The following is a 21769-nucleotide window of genomic DNA, read 5'->3' as shown; positions in this document are numbered from 1 at the left end:
TGGAAGGAGCTCTAGTTCATGTTGGGTTTCTCTTTTCCATCTGCAGGTAGAAGTCTTGCTGCTGCCTGATTCTGTTTCCACCAGAACGCGGTGATGCTATTTGTGGGTTTGCTTGTCCCGCTGCTTTGGCTCAACTTGACCCACTTTATCATTGCTGCTTTTAACACATCGCAGTACATACAGAAATCATCACTGTATTTTGAACAGTCTTGTTGGATGGACTTCTTTGAGCAGGATGCAACATTAGAACACTTTATTGTACAAGGCAGTCTTCGGCCACTTAAATACACGATCTTTGATTCTTGCACAAAAAAAAAAAAGCACATGATTGTTTAGGAGGAGTTTTTACAATTTTTTTTTTTTGCAACCCTTGGACTTTGAACGACCTTCAATTTAAAGTCACACTAGATTTCCACGTCGCTAACATACGTTAAAGACTCTTTATCACCACTTTTTCTTGCGATACTGCAGAATTTTGATCTGTTGTGTGTTTTTGGCCGCTGGTGTTTGTAGGTAGGAAATCCAAATGGACCTGACATTTAACTTTGTTGCCCCTGACTGTAAAAACACGGTGACTTGAGAACTTCTAGCAGTAAGGAGAAGTGAATTAACTTTGCTCAAGAAAACAGAAATTTTCTAGTAAATTTAGGCAAAAATAAATAGGTATTGATGTGAGGACGAGCAGATACTCTCTCTCAAAAAAAATCCCATACTTCCTAGTAAACGTAACAAATGTTATTCTCAGTAAATATCTGTCAGATATTTTTTTTTGCCGTACTCGCCAGGCGAGCATTGCCATCGGGGAATTTCTACCTGATATGAGAGTTTAAAAAAAGGAAAGAAAGACAGAAAGCAAAACAACAGGATGCAAAAAGGTGGGAGTGGTGGAGAATGCAGACCGTATAACCACCTCATGTAAAGCTTCAACCTGCAACGTTGTTCCACTAAACGAGGCCGGTAATGAATGGATGTACACAGCTTTGCCTGCGCCATCAATTTTTACACCTCACAATGACAGAAGGGTGAAGGGGATCCAGAATACCTCTGACTGTCAGTATTGAGTTGCGGAAGTCTTTCCTGTGCGAAAGCCGCCATCTACGCAGGGCTGTGGTGAATCTGTGGTGATTTTACTCCATCAAAATGTCAAAAAGATTAATAAATGGCAGCACTACGATGCCTGTAAACGTTTGAGACTATAAACCCTTGTCGAGGGAGAGTAAACTCAGAATAAATCAACCTCGGGAAACTTCTGTTTGGAGGACTGGAGAGGCAACAGTGACAGAAATAGAGATTCACTCTTGTCAGTTGTTGGATTCTCATTCAGCACATTTTTCTAACTTGTTAATCTGCCATTCTGACTTGCCAGCCACGCGCATCAGGGAAGACATCGGCGGCTCTTTCACCACCCTGCTCTTACACCTGTGTGTGCAAGTACGTGTGAACACGCATATACAAGTGTGTGCGTGAAGCTGTAGAGTGCTTCTGCAGATTCCTCGACTGTGATGAATTACAAGTGATGGCGTTTGATCAATGTGTGAACCCTGTTTGTTATATAAGCCCACAGACGTCATTATTTAATTTTTCAAACAAAGTAAAACCTCCTGGAGCCGTCCAATCACATGTTTTGGTAGTTTGTTGTTTCTTTATTAGCCTATTTAGCTATTCTCAAACAATGGAGGCGCGCTTGGGTTGGATTTCTTTCGTGAACAGAAGCAGGTCCCCTCCATGAGCAGCCACTTTGACGAGTGGTTGCAGAGTAAGCACAGATGTAATTAATCACGCTGACTGGGGCTGTGTTCCATTTAGTTTGGCCAGGGTGCTCATATTATACACGCTGCCTCACTGGAATGACTGTGACACTCTAAATAGGACAGGAACATGATTAATTTGACCAGTTACACGTGTGTTTACCCGCTTGCAAATTTCACAGTGGCTGCTGGGAAAATAACTTACGACATGGCAGATTTTTGTACTCGTTACTAAATGACAAAGTGTAATACAGCATTGAAATATAAAGATTCACTAAAAAATTTAAAATCGAGCAACTTGTACTGAAAAAAAACAAACCAAACCTGCATGCACTGCATCACGGTTGCATGTCTCCATGATTGGTGACCACCACAGGAACTTTGACCTTTGACCATGACAGTGACTTCCACAAATATCATATAACATACAATACAACTGTCGGATAGAAATAACATGTTGCATATTCACTGGTCCAGTTACTGGAAATCTTTTCAAAGTAAATACACAGTTTACATGTCAACATTTACAATGAGTTACGATCCCGAAATTAAAAGGACTTTAATGTCAGTGTAACTTTCCCCGTTCCAGAGGAAGTACTATTTAAAAAGAAGTCTTTATTTCAAAGTTGCAATCAAAAATGTCAACCCCATGTGGACTTTGTAATCTACTTCTTTATTCTTCAAGTCTTATCTAAGATGATTACATTTACTTTTTGACGTTTGATTACAGACGAGATTTATTGAAGCATAACTTGTGTGGAGGAATTTATCGCTGTGCATGTGCATGTGGGAGACAGAGAAGAGGAGCTGCATGAGCTCCCCTGTAAGAGTGAATTAAAAATCAATACGTGCCACAAAGAATCACTCACAACATTTCAGCCGCAACACAAAAGAAAGAGCGTGTAAGAGGTTTGTCACAGTGGAAGATGCTAGTTTCAGGAGTGACGGATCAATATGAAGGTCTCAGAGTAAACCCTGATGTTTGGTTTACACTTGTGAAAAATGTGTTTTTATAGCAGAAGAAAAGCTCAAATCCACCGAATGAAATGCAACACACGGACACACAACACGAGTCAAACCTCCGAGACACAAAAACACGTTCTTAAAGACGGGACGTATGCATCTCTTCTCCAGTCTGCCGACCACTCAAAGCACTTTGTGGAACATTCGCTGATATGTTCATACTGGATGCTCTGAAATGCGCAATCAAAAGGCAAAATTTTACCAAGAGCATGTAAGAGCTCATTATTTCGCTTTAGTACGCTTCAAATAAAATGTATCAGCGTTCTTATACGTACGCACGCGGAGGGCTTTTTCTTCCTCGAATTTTGTTGATACATTTTTCAACATGGCGACGTTCAAAGTAGCCCCAACAAAAGTTTGCTGGCTTCGTTCTTGTTGTTGAACCTGAGCCAGGTCACACAACAATGACACTGCTCTGCTGGTATTGGATCAGTGTTCATATCAACCACAGGTTCAAGGATCGGAATCAGGAAGAAAAATGGCCTCGGAGCATCTCTGCCTCTCCAATTATTATTTGTCTGGAAAATGTAGGTTGAGATTGTGCATGAGGGCTATAGCAGGAGTTCATGTCAAGCTGGAGAAGCCATTACATGAATGTTGTTGATGTTATTGCTTCTCACCGGATCACCCTGCCAATGAACTCATGTTCTACGCTCCTTGATAAACAGGAAAGTTTTCTAACTTCACTTAAATTCTGGACTTTCTGGGCTTCCAAACATTTATCTCTATAAATGCAGTAAACTGTTTAAGCTATGAAATGGCATAACCAGTAATTACTACAAACAAGTAGCTCAGAGACGTGTGCGCAAACGCAACCACACACCCACACACGCACAAACACACACACACAAAGGAACTGAGGCTAATAGTCTCTCTAAGTGTGATTGTTCAAAGAGAGAGAGTGTGTGTGTGTGTATGTGTGTGTGGCCTAGCATGCATTGTCTAGATCCATTAATTATGAAGCAAATACACACACACCAGGATGTTCCTGAGGAGAAAACAAACAACAGTTGTCCCTAAAAGAGCATAGCGGGCTAAAATGTTGCTCACTCCTGCAATTTATAAGACAATGGAAATAAATGGAACCCTTGAACCGTGCGGCGGGAAATGTTCTCCTGTAACGGGTAATTCAACGTACTGCAAGTTAAAGTGCCTATTCCAATACTATCCCAAGGTCTTTAAATGCACCACACACACACACACGCACGCACGCACGCACGCACGCACGCACGCACGTCTAACTCTCTTAAAATCCATCAGTAGAAGAACACAATGTAAAGCATGTGACACTGGGAGTGGGATGAACGGGGCTGGTTAGGGTTAGTCCGTCACCATGTTTACATCGTTCTATTTTCAGATAGATTATCAATCCAAGGACCTTGATCGAAATGAGGCAATATTGCGTTCAAAGCAGCAGCTCCGAGCCGAGTCCCTGACAGCCGCTGGAGGCTGGTTTGACTGCAGTATGTTGTTCTTTCCGTCCACAAAAGCAAGGCAAGAGTATTTGTGAAACGACCTCTTCTCTGATTTCATCTGCCAAAACCCAGACCGATAAAATAAACGTGCATTTTAGACCTAAAACTTGAAAAAAAATGAATTTTTGGTGAATTTTCAGTCGATTTAAATTAAAGTAAAGTAGGTTTTCTTTGAGACCAGACTAAAATCCTCGGGCTTTTTAGTCTATTTCCAGCAGTCTAGGTCATTCCTCAGTTCCATGTGGGGTCACCCGCCACATCTTTTCACCTGGAGGGTAGTTTCACTGGGGGGGGGGGGCAAGACTGTGGGAGTCATTATCATGTTCCCCCCAGTTCCTCTTCCCCTGAACCAGAGGCACAGATGCAGCAGCTCCATGTTGTCTTGTTGTCAGGACACGTCACACTTAAGAGTAGATCAAATAATTCAAAGAACCGATCTCAGTCTCGATAGAACCATGAGGAGAAGTGTAGCTGAGGCAAAAACATACTGAGTGTATCAGCACCCAGCTGTGCTGGGGCCAGTTTAAAAACTCATCAAAGCTCCAACAAGCTACTTAGTCGACCGCCGCAGAGCGCAGCAGTGATATCTGTCCCTGCTGCTTTCTGTCCCTGTAAATATGCACATTAGTGCAGAGGAGGGAGCCATAGATACCGTCGGACACTTTAATGTGGAGGCAGACGATGGCAGGACATCAGTGTCTGCTTGAACAGAGAAACCTTTAGATGTGTGTATTTTTCCTTGTGATGGCCAATCGATTGACCAGCATTGCTTCGCCAAGGTTAAAACACATTTACCACATGCGCATCTTTGTTTCATTTGTTAAAAAGGACACAGTGAACATCTACGAACGGTTCAGCCTTTGCATCCAGGCAGGTGTGCCAGGGTTTGCCTGAAGACAATCTTAGAACCCAGCAGCTACGACCTAGCCTGTGGGAACGAGGGCCATTTTTTCTGGTGTCACCAGCGGATATCCAGTCCAATACTTCCTTGTTCTATCTGACGCTCATCGTTTCAGCAACTTGAGATGTTTACACAGGGTTGAGAGGTAATGATTAGGAGCAGATTGTTTTAAGAGTAACCAGTTTAGGCTCAGTGAACAGTTTAAAACCACCGCAGTGGCTTTGTTAAATCCTCAGACTACAGCCATTATTCCCACCTTGCATCACAATGCATCCGTCTCCTTTGCGCTCCAGAGTGTGTTCACATGGATGCAACCGAGATCCACTTCAACGTGACTGTTCAAAGCAACTCAAACGGAAAACGGGAAACCAGAAGCTTCCCTGTGCCGACATTTTCTCCCCTGCCTACAGATCCTGTGTTTTTCTGCAGGATCTGTTTATAGAGATAAGCAAGAAGGCTTATTTTCAACTGTAATCCCTGGCAGGTCAATATACAATACCTAAAACAATACAGCCCTACATAATACATGTACACAGAGCGGTGTGGATACAAGGCCTTATACATGGTCAAACTATGCTGTAGTTCCTGTTTTATTTTGAAATCTAGTGCTGCCTTTCTCTGTTTGCCCTGCTTTATTCTCTGGTCATCTGTGCTTGATGCGTTCCCCAGTCCTCGTCAGCCAGCTCTGCTCCCAGTGCTCGTCTTCGAGTTGGGTTTTCAGTTTTGTGTCATTGTCAAGATCACCAAGTCCCTCATTTCCTCTTTGTTTGGCTCCTGCCTCCTCTGCACCACTAAGCGTTGCACTCATTTAACTATCATACTTTCAAAAAAACATATTGAAAGTCTAGAGGATGCAGGATTTAATCGTTTTATCCTCATTCAAGTCAAAGCTGTGATCTTCCAGTAGATGACAATGTCGGGCGGCATGGAAGTACGATTCAGCCGTGCCACAAGCTACATTAAAGTAACGCCACCTTAAAAATAACAGCTCCAAAGCATGGATGCCTTGTTTGTTTGTGTGTTTGGTTTTTTTTAAACGCCTGTTGCCTTTCCTCCCCACTCTTCATATTCTGTGCAAAGGGAATAAACGTGTGCACTTTCAGCTTTTAACCTTTGTACCCAAACAACAGCAGCTGAAGAAGTCTCCGTGAGGGCAGGCCAGCCAGAGGTCGGCGAGCTGAGGAGTCCCACAGGAGGTTCTTCAAAGTCTATTTTACGCAACGTACCCAGATGGCATATGGCATAACTTCAGAGAAACACCTTAAAGTAAGTGTGTGTGTGTGTGTGTGTGTGTGTGTGTGTGTGTGTGTGTGTGTGTTTCAGGCAAGAATCATTTGCATGTTCATCACTATGTTGGTGCGTCTTTGAGACAGTGAGACATTTCCATATTTATCGCTCTCTCACTTTGTGTTTACGCAAACATCACAGCTGAGACGGTTCCCTTCTGAAACGCGGGTCTCTGGGCTGGTATTAAAGCTTAATGTTGCAGACTGGTTCAGGCACAGAATATTAATGCACGCTGACATGCGGTGCTATACACACACACACACACACACACATACTGAGACAGAGCCCATATGCAACACACGCACACACAGACAGGAAACATAAATTCAGGAAGGTTTGTAAAACTGGAACAAAGCAGAGGTTCATAATCAAAGTTGCAACCTCAGCGTGGAGCAGATAGACACAAGTTGCACATCGCCTCTGAACATTTGATTCATGTCTACGTTAGATAACCAGGGGTTGCTGTGGCAGTTGGTGGTCTGACACGACTGAATAAGAAGCAACACTACGGGAGCAATGGGAAGCCTCATAATACCAGAGGGGACGAGGTAAAATGATAACAACAACAACAACAAACCTGAATTTGCTGCTTGAGTGCAACTAAAAGCCCACTCTTAATTCCTGCCGCAGGACACAATGACATGTGTGCTTGAACTTGACCACTTCAAGCACACACCAAGCATGATGGACACGCATGTTGACCCTCCAGGAGACGTCCTTACACGTCCCAACAGCCAGGCTGATTGACCCTGGGGGGGGGGGCGATGGCTCGAGATTCGGACGTTAGTAATCTGAACGCCCTGTGGGCTGCAGTCGTCACCCACATCCAGAGACGTGAAGTCAACTCCATATTTAATGATAGAAAAACAGCAAAGACAGAGAAGAGGAGAAGAAAAAGACGGCATCAAATGTGTCGTCATGATGTTTAGGTGTCTGGAAACACCAAGTCATGCTTGATCGCGACATCCAAGTTCCTTCGAATGGGCTGTCACGCGAAGGTGCTTCACAACGCTGACTCATTCACCCGTTCATCATGCTGAAGGCCACCATGCCCTCCTGCTCACCGGGAGCCATTCGCCTTTCGCTATGGGGGATTGAACCAGCGACTCTTCAGTTACAAGGCAGCTATTTCACCTGCCAGCCACGCCCAAATCTCCAGTCATTTTCCGGCCCGTTTTATAAAGCCGCAGTACACAACTTTTACCACAATGTCTCCTTCCAAGTGTTACTCGTACCTAGACAAACTTCATCGCATCAACAACTATTCTCCAACAGTAAATGTCATTTATACAATTTTGGTGGTCAGAGGTGAAAGTCGCCTAAAAAAAAAAAAAAGCTAAATCTCAAGACAACCTTGAGAGAATTTCTTCAAATTAGGAGTAAAACTTGAACAAGTTACATGTCATGACAACAAAAAAATTAAATTGTGGGGACACACGTGGGGGAAAAAAAATCTCACAAATTCATCAGGTTGAATGGCAGCTGAACGTCTGTTTATTCTCTCCCCTGGCTACTCAAAGGCAAATAGATGGATTTTATCAGACAGTTCGATGATTCTCTGCTGTAAGGCCAGTGTTCTTCGATTTATGTCTTCAGCAGGAACAAACCTCTGATTCAGTGCACCTCTATAAAAACTAGTTTGCCTTTACACTTGCCTTCCCTCATACTTGACGTTGTGACCTGAGGAAATGGCGGCCACCCCCCGCGGAGCAGCGAAGGAAGGGAAATACAAGGCCGAAATGCAGGCGGATAAAGTTGGTTCCAGAACGACAGTGAACAACAGTTTGGATTTCAACCGCTATCGAGCACTGAAGGGAAAGGCTTGGCTTCCTGAAAGATGGATGTGTAATTTGCCTGCTTTCTGCTGGACAGGTAAGTGACAAACACCTGCTGTTTGCTTGTGCTTGCTGCAATTTAGCTTGTCCTTGCCGGCGCTTAGTGTTTGATATCGGGCGGTTGGTTTGTGCTAGCCTGAGGTTAGTTTGTCATAGCCGGCGTGTAGTGTTTGCTTGCCAGCTTTTAAGTGATTGCTAGCAGTTAGCTTGTCCTCGCCTACGTCTAGTATGTGCTAGCCGGCGGTTAGCTTGTGTTAGCTTGTGCTAGCCGGCGGTTAGCTTGTGCTAGCCGGCGGTTAGCTTGTGCTAGCCGGCGGTTATTTTGTGCTAGCTGGCGGTTAGCTTGTGCTAGCCGGCGGCTATCTTGTGCTAGCTGGCAGGAAATGTATCCTGGTTGCTGGTTTGAGGTGTTCATGTTGTCAGGTCTGGGGTTGTAGCTCTAGGGGCTCTTGAGTTTGGGCGGTGGGGCCCCTTTTGGAAGAGAGACTTTTAGGAATTTATGTTCAGGGAAAAATATATCTCAAGGGTTGAGTTCCATTACGCGTAGCTTCATTTAATTTTTCCAAATTTTGAAGGACTTCAAGTTTTATCTGAGTGCAGATGCTGAGAGGCAGCTTCTTACTGTTTTTCTCTCCTTTTACATTTCATTTACGCTCACTTGACATTTTAAAATCACAGGCCTAGCAGACGGTGTCACAATAATAAAAGACCATCTGGCCATGAGTACCACTAAAATAAATTTAGTCCATCCAAACTCATTCAATTTAATCAGACATTCCTGCACTAAACGGGTAAAAGCTTTCTGATGTTAACCAATCAACTGTGACCTTTCAGGGTCAGCATCCTTTAGCTCCCACATCATCACGCACACACCAACAAAAATCCCATCAAATTGTGGGAATTATAAAGCTGTAAACAGTGCCATTTTTTTACTCCCCTGAGCACAAATCACATAGTGATGGGTTGACATTTACAATTCAGAGACTGTCAGTGTGTGTGTGTGTGTGTGTGTGTGTGTGTGTGTGTGTGTGTGTTATCAGGTGTTTTATTTTGTGTTAAGGTGCTGTCAGTCGCTATTAGCACTCTCTGTGTGCCCCTGCAGGTAACACAAGACTGGGATGAGCCCTTGGGGGTGTGCAATCCTGTGGTTTTGGGGAGAAAATTTAGTTCTATGATAAGAGAAAAGTTCATGTTTTTTTTTTTCACAAGATAATCTTCACAAATGAGCATAATTCTTTTTTTCTTTTTTTTTAGCTTCAATGCAGCCTTAAGAGGTAGAAAGCTGTTAATGCGTAGGCAAAAAAAACACCAGATACAATACGTCAACATCACGACCACCACCACCAAGCTCTGCACTTCTACTCTTGTAGGCTTGACGATGTTTAACGTGCTAACAAGCTCTTAAGTCACTTTTAATTACAAAACCACATACTTTAAAATAATTGTGTGTTTTTAAACGTCAAACTTGGCCTGCACATTGTTGGTGCTTATAGTTTGAAATTGGTTCAATGAGCAATTCTCATTTTTGGTTGCCAAAACATTTTTTTTCCAACTTGTGATGGGGTCATATTCACAAAGTCCTACCCCTCAAACAACAGACATTAGTTTTCTGTAAAAAAACAAAACAAAAAACAGATCAGCAACGGGAGCCAGGACCGGAGGAGGAGATGGTGCAGACATGAGTGTGTGGAACAAATGTAGGAGGAAATGTGATGTGAAGCGGACCAGTCACACCTGTCGCGGTCTGCTTCCAGTGACTTTCACGTCAAGCTGCGGCATATTAAACAACACTTTGTCCTCTGAAGTGACGGAAACATGACCAGTTTGGATCTGTTGATGTGGATTAGACGATCCCTTCAGGGAGTCGAGTCAGGACACAGTGTTGGTATTCAGGGTGTGGAAGTGGCATGCATTTGAGGTCAAATGTTTAGATTGTTTAACTACTTCAGATGAAGGCAGGCTACACACACAACGTGTGTGAAGTGACACTGATGACAAAAGTGTGAAATGCCCAATCAAAGCTGAATGTGTGTTTTTCTGTAACAATACAACAGCAGCACAGACCAAGTCATAGAGTAACTGACAATCAAGCACAGGCCGCAGAATGGCGTCTGTTTATAACTGAAACACTGAATAACCATGAACACTGCACAACATGTGACTGACAGTAACTGTCACACTTGCTGTTCAACTAGAATTCAGTGGAAAAGTTTATTAAGTAGAGAAATGTCTACTAAAATGCACTGAAACAGTATCTAAAGGAATGTTTCATGACCAAGCCCTGGGGAATAGTGCAGACCTTTGAAGCCCCTGGTGGCCAAATTGTTGAATTACAAGTGTGGTTGGAGACCTTATTTGCACTGGCTCAAAAAGACTTTTCTACATCAGCTTTCACAGTGAAAGAAACACATGTTATCATTTTAAGTGTTTGTTGTTTTGTTTTTGTTTGTTAATATTTGATGAAAGGTGTGGCAAAGGGATAACATTTCACACGGATTCTAAAGGTCTAAGCTGTTTTTTTTGGGGGGGGGGGGTTTGTAATGTTTGTATTGGTTACAGAAGCTGAGAAATAAGGGTTTTAGTGGATGTTGGCAGTTCCATCAAGTTTTTCAGAAAAGCTTCAGGTTTTAGGAAGTTATTTATTTCCCCCTTGATGCGGAACTTTAAAGGTTGTGTGAAACCTGCAGTCACACTTGGGTGCAGACCAAAAAATGGGGTGGAGACCTAACCGAAGAGGTTGTTTCCTTTCTTTTACAAACTCTGGTACAGTTAATTTGTGGCATATATACTCTAAAATAGGGGTATTGGAATGTCACTGAAAGGGTACAATTTCTTGTTGTGCCTGGGGTTCCCTTCAATTCCCCTTTGTACCCTTCGCCCAAAGGTTACCTCTCTTCTCTTGGAGACCAATATTGTGCTTGCACTTAAGTACCGAAGCGTCAAAGCTACTTTAACCATGTGTGGGTTGCATTTTTTTGGGTGCAACAGCAGCCAAAAATAAAGAGAGATTTGGCTGGTAAAATGCCTTTTGTCACTGTTACTTCACTCACATCAAATGGACATCCTGCGCCAAGTGTCACTCTGCTGCTGGGTCAAATTCACATGAGTTATTTGGAATCCTAGTGAAGAGCAATTTCATTTCACCAAAAGGAAATCCAGTTTGTGTGCATCAGTATTTGGATTCAAACAAAATAGGGTACGAACAGTAATAAGCAGGAAAGTCACATTTTTACTAACGACATAGTATTTGATATTAAGTGTTGCTTGCCTTGTGTTATTTCTATTTTATAATATTATATATTTATCTATTTAACATCTGGTGGGCCAAATCAGACCCGCAGGCCCCTCTTGGGCAGCCCTGTTCTAGATGTTGACCCTATTTTTTTCAGTGTATCAGATATCAGTGGAGTGATCAGTGGTGTTGTAATATCATATTGACCCAAACAGTAGATGTGAAATGCAAAAGAATAAAAGGATGCACTTTCATTCTGCGTCTGCTGTTGCAAATCGTTGTGCGCTTGATGTTCCTGCGGGTCAGACACAACTGACGCTGTCCAACAAGAAAACTCAGCTTTCCCCCATTAACGCTCCTGCGTGATCATTAGTCATTATCGATGGATAGGAAACAGAGATGGTGAAGCCCAAGGCGTGAGATTGAAGGCTGCTCTCTTGTTGGCTGTAGAGTGATTTATACCCAGCTAGTACTTGTATACTGTGTGTGTGTGTGTGTGTGTGTTTTGCCTCTGGACAAACCAGTTCCTCGGTGAAGAATGAGCAGCCTGAGACGTCATCAGTTCCCATATTGATTTTCCTGCTCACATGCTTAATTGAAGTTGTTGGGGTATACATAATTGAAGTTGGTTCTCTCAATCACTCGCTGTCTCCCTTTATCTCAAACATTAAAGAGGAAAAGTCATACCTCTTCCTGCTCTCCACATTTTTCTCATTTCTTTTCGAGAGACAAGTGTTAATAGGGATGCCGGTGGCTACGTAGTCTTGATGGAGTAGCATAGCTGTGTGTGTGTGTGCCTGTGTGAACATGTAGGACTGCGAATGTAGTTTCTGCGGAAACAAAAAAAAAGAAGAATTTGTAGGAAACAAAACAGCCCAAATTCCAAATGTGCATTTAGTAAATGATGGAGAAAACTACAAAATCTTTCCTTTCGTTTCTTAAATAATAACAGTATAATTATTTTTAGTTTATTCATTTTCAGAATTTAAAAAGAATCTCTCATCTCAAAAGTCAGTGGGAATTTTTAACGAGTATGTGGTTAAATGCCTTAAGTCTAATCAGTGGTTTGCGCGAGCTGGATATATTTAATTTTATAGAATAAAATACATCTTCAAATTTGGAAGTACAGAAGATTGAAAAAAGTGAATCAAAATTATGTTTATTTGACAGCAGAAAATTGAACAGATGTCAGAATGTCAGATGTTAAATTTTACTGGAGAAAAAAGCGGTAAAAGTCTCGTGGGATGCAATTTCCTATTATTTGTCCGTTCTCCGGTCCTCAGATCTTTCAGTTTGATAAGCTTTCTTCATATCTTCGCATATCATCTTCCTCCTGCTGAGCTCTCCTCTTCTCTCCCTGCTTTCTTTTACTAAAAAAATCTCCTTCCTCCTTCAGGAACGATGTTCTTCCAGTGCCCAGTGAGCTGTTTGTCCTTTGCCATTATCCTTCTTTACATTAGGATCTCCCTTTCTTTCCTCGGTTTGCTGTTATGATAACTTTCTAAAACATATATACACACATTTTAAAGATATAAAACCACACTTTTTACTGCAAACAGTCTAACTCAGAGGCTCATGCCACCATCGATTATTTTGATATTTGCAAACCTCTAATTTCTTCCACTAATGGCTGGATGTTTGCTGATAACTCATCTTCATCCTCCTCGAGCTGACCTCCTGCTGCTCTCATTCATTACAGGAGCAGATAACTGCCATCATCATTACAAGCCTGAGTAGCTCTTGTTGCTATGGCTCTCATTTATTCTTCTCTTTGCAAGGTTGGAAATAAAAGGAGATTAAACTTTTTGGCAATTTGACTCATGCTATCACCTAAAAGCTGGATGAAACTTGCATTTAATGTTTTACTAGCTAGTTCGTATATATTCACCTGCAATGTGGTCAAGGTTCCAAACTGAACACCAGAACTGCCTGTAAAATACAAATTTAAATTAACATCATATTTTTAGGTCATTATTCCAGTGCCTGATTTGGAGTCATGCAATTGATCACACAGTAAAACAGGCTAGTCATCGTATCATCATTTGTTTTCACGTATAAAGTGCTGTTCCCCCATGTTTTTTTTTTTTTTTTTTGCAGCCACCAGGAATGTTTGAGGTCAGAAGTCGGATTTTCACTCAAGACGTTCAAAGGTCTGAGTTTGCTCGAATGCAGCTTAGCCTGAGGAACACTTGTAAAAAGATACCAGCCAAGTGAGAGTGTGTGTTTCTTTAAATTAGGATAACAAATATTTTTGTAGAATACAAACAATTTGTGCTAAGGATAATGCACATTTAATAAAGCAAATAGGAATGTGGGATTTTACAGACAGATTAATCAACTGAAGAACAGTCATAAAATGTAATCGAATTGGTTTGCCCCATCACATAAAACAGGCTTGACATCTTGGAAAATCTGAAAGCAAATAATCCTGAGTCAGAGCATCTTACTCCATCACCGTGGCAACAGCCTTAAGCAAGTAAAGATCAAATGTGTTGGCGTGATTGACTGAGGAGTGAATCTCCATCGTCTCTTTTTCTTCAGGCTAAAGAGTTGCGCTCAGGAGCAGATTAATTGTTCCAAGTGTTAATTTGCTGCCCACCTCCTGAACGCTACGGGTCTCCATTGATTAAATTTAGCCTGTTGTGTCACTGCTCTTTGTTCGTTTAACAGGATAATTGATGAGGCTGCTTGTCTTATCCTCCGTCCGGCATTACCTCTCATCCTTCCTTTTTCCCTCTGTCCTTCTTTCCTAAACACTCCTGTTTGCCAGGAGCTCCTAAATCATGCTGTTTGCGAGCTGTCTCCTCAGGCGAAAGTGTGTTAAGATGTGTTTGTGTCTAAGCTGCTCTGTGTGCCGCTGCCAGTATTTTTGCTTTGCTTTATTAATCTTGACTGTTATATAGGTCAATATAACATGTAACAAATTGGAAAGTAATAAGGTGCTCCCTGCAGAGCTCCAGCGGCGACACTGTTTATGATTTAGTCTCGCGGTGTCCTTTCATGTAGAATGAGATATTCTATAGGCACGGTCAGACGGGTACTGAGGCTATGTCTGCAGCACATACAGTTGCAGTGTGTCTTTGTCACGAAGTATTTTAAGAACTACAGGCTGAACTGACTTTTTGTCCATCCGTGGGAGTTTATCCTTCATGTTTCCACCCAAGTACTGCGTTTGATTTTGACCGTGTGTACTAATAATTACCATAAATGTTAGTATATGCATTTCTTTCAAGTCAGCCTGTTTAGAGTGAATAGCTGCATACACGCTGTCTGCAAGGTTTGCTTTGGTGGCCAGCTGGTGTCAGCATGTTTATTATTATGATTGTTAGGATTATAATTATTATATTTGAACTGCTCTTATATGAAAACAAAAACAGTGAACCTTCCCCATATTTTGTTGACACCTTTTTGTAAGATTTTCAACGATGTCTATCAAAGGCTCGTGGTGCAGTGACTTTATGAACACTCACTGAAAATTGTCTCCTACTGCAACAACTCTGCCTGCATGTCTGACTTGAACACAGAGTGACCCAACAGTTCATCAGATGAATGGCAAACTCGGTGTGTGCATTGCTCGAGCCTTACAGAAGTTCAATGTCAAGTGAGAAGTCTGGGGTCTGCAAGTGAATTTGTTTCCTTTGGTGGTCGTTTTTGACTGTCACATGAAATCTAACCAATAGAAAAAGGAAGACAGTGAAATTTGCAGTATGTGATCAAATTTCCTGAAATATTTAGCAAATGCAAAAGATGATTCAGAAGTCATTCCATTCAGTTTAGCGCTAATATCTGGTGCTGAGTTAATTTTACTTTGAACCTATTTCATAGACATATGATAGTTTTTTTTTTCAGTGTTTTAAAAAAAAAAAAAAGCAATGAATGTTGCACTAAAATATTCGTTGAAAAGATGAGATGCAATAAATTGCAATAAAAAGAGCTGTGTCCCACATTTGAAGTCAGATACTAATTCCTGGTACGGATTTGCAGTCCCTGTGTCACATGAAATGGAAGCTATTGAAAAAAAAAAAGAAGATAAAAGTAGCAGTATCTGGAAAAAACGACAACCTTGCAATAAAATATTGATGTTAAATATATCAGGGTGTAATTGGCAGTAAAGAAAGAGGAGGGTCCTATTCTTCCAGTCTCGTAAGAATAACGTGCTCTGATTTGAAGTCCCTAGATCACATGATCACTCGGAACCTATTGTAAAATATTCATTAGGTCATTGCAATAAAATCCAGTAAGAGAGATGTGTCTTGTCACCCCTATCCAGCTATCAGGTAACACAGGTTGTTAAACAAATAAACATCCATGGCTCATACCAATAATTTGAATGTAGCTTTATATTTCAAGTCATCTTAAAGCACTTCATAAGTCCTACATGGATTAGAAGAGTTGTTGGCGGCTGGTTTTTCTCTTGTCCTCCAAGACTGTGAAGCCTCATGCAAGACAAATGTAGGGGACAGGATTACAATCTCAGTCCTGCATGCTAATAGGAGGTAATGACACTTCAGTCTCAGTCAGCTGGAAATATCTCAAAGTCACAGTCTTTTTAGGCTGAAATTCTCTGTGTGCCACTGCTCCTCCACCGCAGCTCAGCAAGGAAACACTGGGCCTTGTGTATCCTCATGTTCTGGCACCAGGCTGGTGCCACTTGTCTGTCTCAGCAGGATCAGGATAAAAATTTAGGTGGTTGATTTCTTTCACCAAAGTGAAGTTGTATAGGCCAAAGAAGAACCCATGAAGTCTTGGGGCAGAATTGTCACAGAACCACCTGGTGGCCACTCCCTCTCTCAACTACAACATCAACATCTAAAGAGTCAGGTTTTACCATCCTCTGGTGAGACGGGCTGATTGTTCACCTTTGTAGACATAGTATGTGCTTGCTAGTTTTTCATAAATGGTAAATGGACTCATTTTTGTTTCTTTACAGTGTCACTCTATTCACCCATTCACACACACACACACACACACTCACACACTGATGGTGGAAGCTGCCATGCAAGGCACCACCCGACTCATCAGGAGCTATTAGGGGTTCAGTATCTTGCTCGAGGACACTTTGACATGGTCACCGAGGGAAGTGAGGATCGAACCAGCGACCTCTCGGTTGCTGGACGGCCACTCTACCTTTGAGCCACGCCGCCCTCAATAAAGCAATACATGAAAGAAAAGAAGACGCTAAATGAGAGTGTTGACACCAGTTGTACTCAAATACTCAAATCTACCGATATCCTAGTAATACCATATGAGAGCAGTAGCATTTGTGCCAAATGCAATTCCCAAACCACTTGATTCAAAGAAGAATTACAGGAATATGCTCCTTAAGGGTGGCAAATTGAAAAGTTTCTTCTTTCCTTGAATATAGGCTGAGGTTATTTCACAAGGGAACAAAGGATCTGCCACACAAAAAGTAGGTGAAATGAGTCAGTGTCAGGTTTCAAGGGCTCGTCTGTGGTTGTTGCACTCTAATATTGTGCAGAACACAGCTGGCCATATATTTTTCAGGCGCGTATAAAAGCTTGCCACCTGTGTCGAGGCAGCCACCAGCCTTTCAGTGTACAATAGCGTGCTAGACTACTGATGGAGCGTGCGTCAGTTACTCCTGCTGGCTCTGGTAATTGGAGGTAGGCCTGACTGAGGAGGAATTGTGGCTGTCTAGTTATTGGAGGGCAACTGGCTTGATCTCCAGCGCCTTACAGAAGTGTCTTGAGCAAGATACTGAGCCTGGAATTGCTCCTGATGGGCAGGTTTGCAGTTTGTTAGCAGCCTCTGCCATATGAGCGTGTGGGGGTCTGGGTGAAGGAGGTTTTGAGTCATGGTAAGGTAGAAATAGCCCATTCACCACAATAGCCGTCATTGTGGGCAGCCACAGTTGGATACATTTAAAGCTGAATTTAAGGGCGCTCATGCTTTCACATTGGATAACACTATATGAATGGCCACTGTGTTCGAATGCTAGCAGTGGAGGTAGAGGGCGGACGCGAGGAGGACAGGAATGAAACCAGTGGTTTGTTTTTACGTCCATAACGAGAAGCACAAGAATGAATGAATGCACATGAACAACATGTGAATTTTTGTGGGACAGTCTCACTTCAAATCTGGGTACATTTCTTGCATGAAACTGTCTGAGGAAAAACATATGGACCATTCTGCAGGAGTTGCAGTTAATTTAGATGAATTGGTTTAGAAGTCTAATATTGGCTGAGCCTGAGAAAGCATTTTGGACGATGGATTTTGTGTCTCTTGTTGTTTACCCTGGAATTGTGTAAGTTTGGCTTGTGTAGACAAGTTGAATGATTGCAGCAACAACAAACTCTTTGAACTCTATTTTTTTCCATCAGTTAAGATGAACTTTTCAGCATGCTTATTTTTTCCCCCCTGGTAAGCCCCATGGCTAGAATATGAAGATATTTGTTGGTCTTCTTCAAGTCCAAAGGTTCTTAATTTTAATAGAAACTTTGGTGGTCTTGAAATTATTGTGGACCAAAAGCTTTTTTTGTGTCTTAAAAGAGCATGGCCTATAAATTGTTCTAAAATTTACCTCAATCAAAGAAATCATCTTCGGACTCCTGATGCCTGTCAGACTCTTTGTATCCGTCTCATCTCACAGCTAAAACCAAGGTTGTAAGGTGGCTGCCTCTTTTTAACAAAATATTTTATTATTGTCACACTATTTCTGGGTGATACCACAAATTTGGTGTCATCAGTCCATCTGATTTGATATTAACACAGAATTTCTGCTTCAGATGTTTTTCACAATCGGAAAAAAAAAACAACCAAAAACAGAAAAGCTGCACTTTCACATCCACATTTCATTAAATTCAATAATAAGTCAAACATGTTGACGTAAATTCATCTTAGACTTGATCTGAAAAACAACCTCTGAACCACCAGGTCGACAATGATGTGTTCGGTGCATTTCCCATCCTTATTAGAACACATGAAGACGACACAAACAAGCACCCAGCAGGTTAGATTATAAAACTGCTGTTAGGATAAATATGTTGCCGGTATAATGGAGAGAAGACGCAGCAATCAGTGTTTATGTGCAGTCCTGAGAAATCAGGCGGATATTTTGAGGACATATTTCAGCAACAGGTGTGAGCGTTATCAAGCAAATTAATGTTCAGACATAATGAGGATGTGAAACATATGCTAATACCAGATGGAGGGGGGCTGTCAGAGTGAAGTACCTCAATCACAGAGTAAATAGTACACAGATGAATGTGATGATGAAGCAATGATGAGCACAGACGAGCTGGGGGGGGGGGGTCGGTGGCATGTTACCTGTCATAGCATATCTTTTATTTATTGATTTATTTATTTCAATAACAAGAAATTAAAACGCAATCAAAACTGATCAATCCTCATGCATAATCAAAAAACTAAAAGTGGGGGGAGGTCCCCGATATCAAGCAGAAGCCCTCTACCTGATCACTTTAACCTCTGAATACACTAGACAACTTTAACAAATTTAACAGATTCTCAGAAGAAACAGTAAACCTGGTAGTAAACACTGTTTTTTGTCTGGTTACTGCTTTTACAAGCACTGAAACAAACCGCAGCAGTTAAATGCACCAGAGTTTGATTAAAACGGACTCAATTTGGGCTTGTGAATGGACCTTAGGGTGTCCCGAGGTCAATCCACGCATGTGTTTGATGAACAAAAGTACCAGTGAGCTTATTACAAGAGGAGGAGAGATAATGGAAATGAAAAGAATGAAGGCAATGGCTTCATGAATAAAAGTGTAGTCTCATTAATATTTAAAATGGCATAATTATTGGCTAATTCAGTCTCCCAGTGGGGTCATACTGATCAAGCGATTCCCCAGGCTGGTGCCAAATCACACTCTGCTGGTTCTAGACACGTGTACGATATCATCAAGCTGGATTTCACGTACTACTTTAACATCCGACCAAACCTAGAGTAATTTCGGATAATCTCTGATGTGGTTGTTGGGCATCTGAATAACAGAATAATTCAGCAAACCCACGATAAATATACTTAAAGTCGCATTTAGGAAACAATGCGCTGCCTGGTTCTAGTATCAGTTCTGCATGTTTTAACTATTGTGGTGCGAAACTAAAGTGAAAGTTGTGAGTCAGAACCTTAACTTTCAGGCTCTTTGTAATTCTCAAATGAGCAAAGCGCAGAGCTGCATATTAAATATTTTAAGTCATACACCATCCTAAAAGTTTTAAACATCCACAAGAGAATATGACAAGTTTCGTCAGTTCTTGAGTCCCGTCTCAGCAGGGTGGTAGCAGGGCTGTCACGAAAAAAAAAAAAAAGTATTCTGAGCATCAGTAATGTGGACTATTAATTGTAATCACACATTACCACACAAAAATCTGTACTGTCATTGATTTCACGTCAGCTGTTGATCTCTGACACGATCTTTTGCCTGTTCACTGGCATGTATCTGGTTATGTATTTATTGGTTGGATCTTGAGCACCGTATGTCACGATATAATGGATGAATCATGATGAAATTTGGTAGAAAGGTGGATATTATTTCTAGGATAAACTTTTGGAGGCTTCCTCTTTGTCATTTTTGTGCTATGCTGCTTACTGTCTGTACTGTCCAGACTTGGCAGCAGAGAGTGGTGCTAATGTATCAATAAGTTTGATGCCATCCAGATCCAGCAGTAGTTCCTGGATCCGAAAGATTTTCCTAGGCCCTTGGAACAGATGTAGTCATTAATGGTGTTCTTTGATATTTCCGAAATTAAATTCGATCAAATTTCTTGGCGATACACAATCCAGAAGAAATGTGGTTTGGAGGGCAGTATGGAAACAGATTTTGGAGAATAAGCACTGTAAGTGCGTGTCTTGTTGATATTTGGTTATATCTTGAAATATACTACAGTTAAGGTCTGATTGAGGAACAAAAAAACGAGTGGTCACGTCATAAGTGAAGGATCATGGTTGTGGTAAAAGAATATATGCATTCACTACTTGGTGGAAGCACTTATTCTGATCCCACACGGATGTGAAATGCTTTAGACTGGAGTTATTTTACAGCCTGCTGCATCTCATACAAAATGATGCTGTCACCTTCTGCAAAGGTTTGAAGACGACCGTGACAAACTTACCTGGAAAGCTGGTTTGAGAATGAGCTCTGTGGTCGTGGTGTTGGTGAAGACCGGCAGGCGAATTCAAAACACCAAAGTCAGTAAATTTGAAGTTTTGCACTCATGGGCTTTAAGTTGTTGCATCCAGAGATCTGCTGCATCCACTAAACAGGCAGGTTGCTAAGCTGAGGGTTTAGCTGGAGGCAAACAACAGTTTGAGCCATAAGCCAAGCTGTCTGCATACTTAAGTATTTAAGGACAGAGTTGAGTCAAACATAAAAATTACATCAACTCGCCTTGGGGTGTAGAATGCTATAAGCATACTTTGGTGTGCCTTTGAGTTATATATAAATCATTTTTGTGTGTCATAGGCTTTGCTGGCAGACTCGCTGGTCTTTGATATGCTTGCCATTCGCCAGGGAAGAAGTTTAATATTCCAATAGTAGCACAACACACACAAACACCCCCCCCCCACACACACACACACACACCCAGCAAGTTGATGGGGGGCCTGTTCATATTCTAGCTTTATCTTCAGCAGAGACAACGTCCCACAGGGCTGGAAGGGCAGAGAATCACAGTGTCTGGAAACATACTGGCAACCTGAAATCACTGACATAGCATCACATGTACGCGTTATTCGCCTTCTTTCATTTCACTTAAAGCCGTGCTGCTGCCAGACTTTCAATGTTTACTGAGGCTGCTGAATGTTGTTCCCATTTCCTACAGGAGTTTGTCGCCTTGTGTGACATCCTCAGATACGTTTTTCTTTGGATAGCCACTCTTTTCTCTCCTCAGCCCGCTGATGGTCATATCAGACATTAGGCTAAAGTCTTCCAGTCTGATCTCCTGCTTACGTGGTTGGCCTCTGCTGCATGGCATCAGTTTGTGTTTCCCTTTCCTCCAAGTGAAGGATGGAAGTATCTCTGGGTCTTGTTCTGGAGTGAGGGGGCTACAGAGCGTGAGATATGCCAGAAAATTGGAGCAGAGGGAATGGCTTTGTTTTTCTTCTTTATTGTAGTGTTGTGACAAAAAGAAAATTAAGGGCCATTAAGGTTCCTACTCTCACCTGTGGTTGGAAAATATGGGTCATGGTCAAAAAGAACTCCATCATGAATACAGGCGCCGGAAATGGGTTTCCTCAGGAGGGAGAGGGAGAGAAGCGCCGTCATGTGTGAGGGACTCGGAGTAGA

At 41.8% G+C, this 21769-nt stretch overlaps 2 protein-coding genes across 16 annotated transcripts in view; one reads left to right on the top strand and one right to left on the bottom strand.

The window, feature by feature from the left end:
• LOC147243269 (exostosin-1) overlaps positions 1–21769 on the bottom strand; it is a 146925-nt gene that overhangs the window by 39264 nt on the left and 85892 nt on the right. The gene's annotated exons all lie outside the window — the stretch shown is intronic.
• scara5 (scavenger receptor class A, member 5 (putative)) overlaps positions 7901–21769 on the top strand; it is a 187455-nt gene continuing 173586 nt past the window's right edge. For all 12 annotated transcript variants that reach the window (XM_086189326.1, XM_086189325.1, XM_086189324.1 and 9 more), the window contains exon 1: positions 7901–8306. The gene's annotated coding sequence lies outside the window, so the exon portion shown is untranslated. The remainder of the gene's footprint in view (positions 8307–21769) is intronic.

This window comes from Aulostomus chinensis, chromosome 20, assembly GCF_037954235.1.
Source record: "Aulostomus chinensis isolate RoL2024-O1b breed Wild chromosome 20, RoL_Achi_v1.0, whole genome shotgun sequence".
NCBI lineage: Eukaryota > Metazoa > Chordata > Actinopteri > Syngnathiformes > Aulostomidae > Aulostomus > Aulostomus chinensis.
Note: the sequence above shows the minus strand (reverse complement) of the source record. Positions and strands in the feature narration are given on the sequence as shown.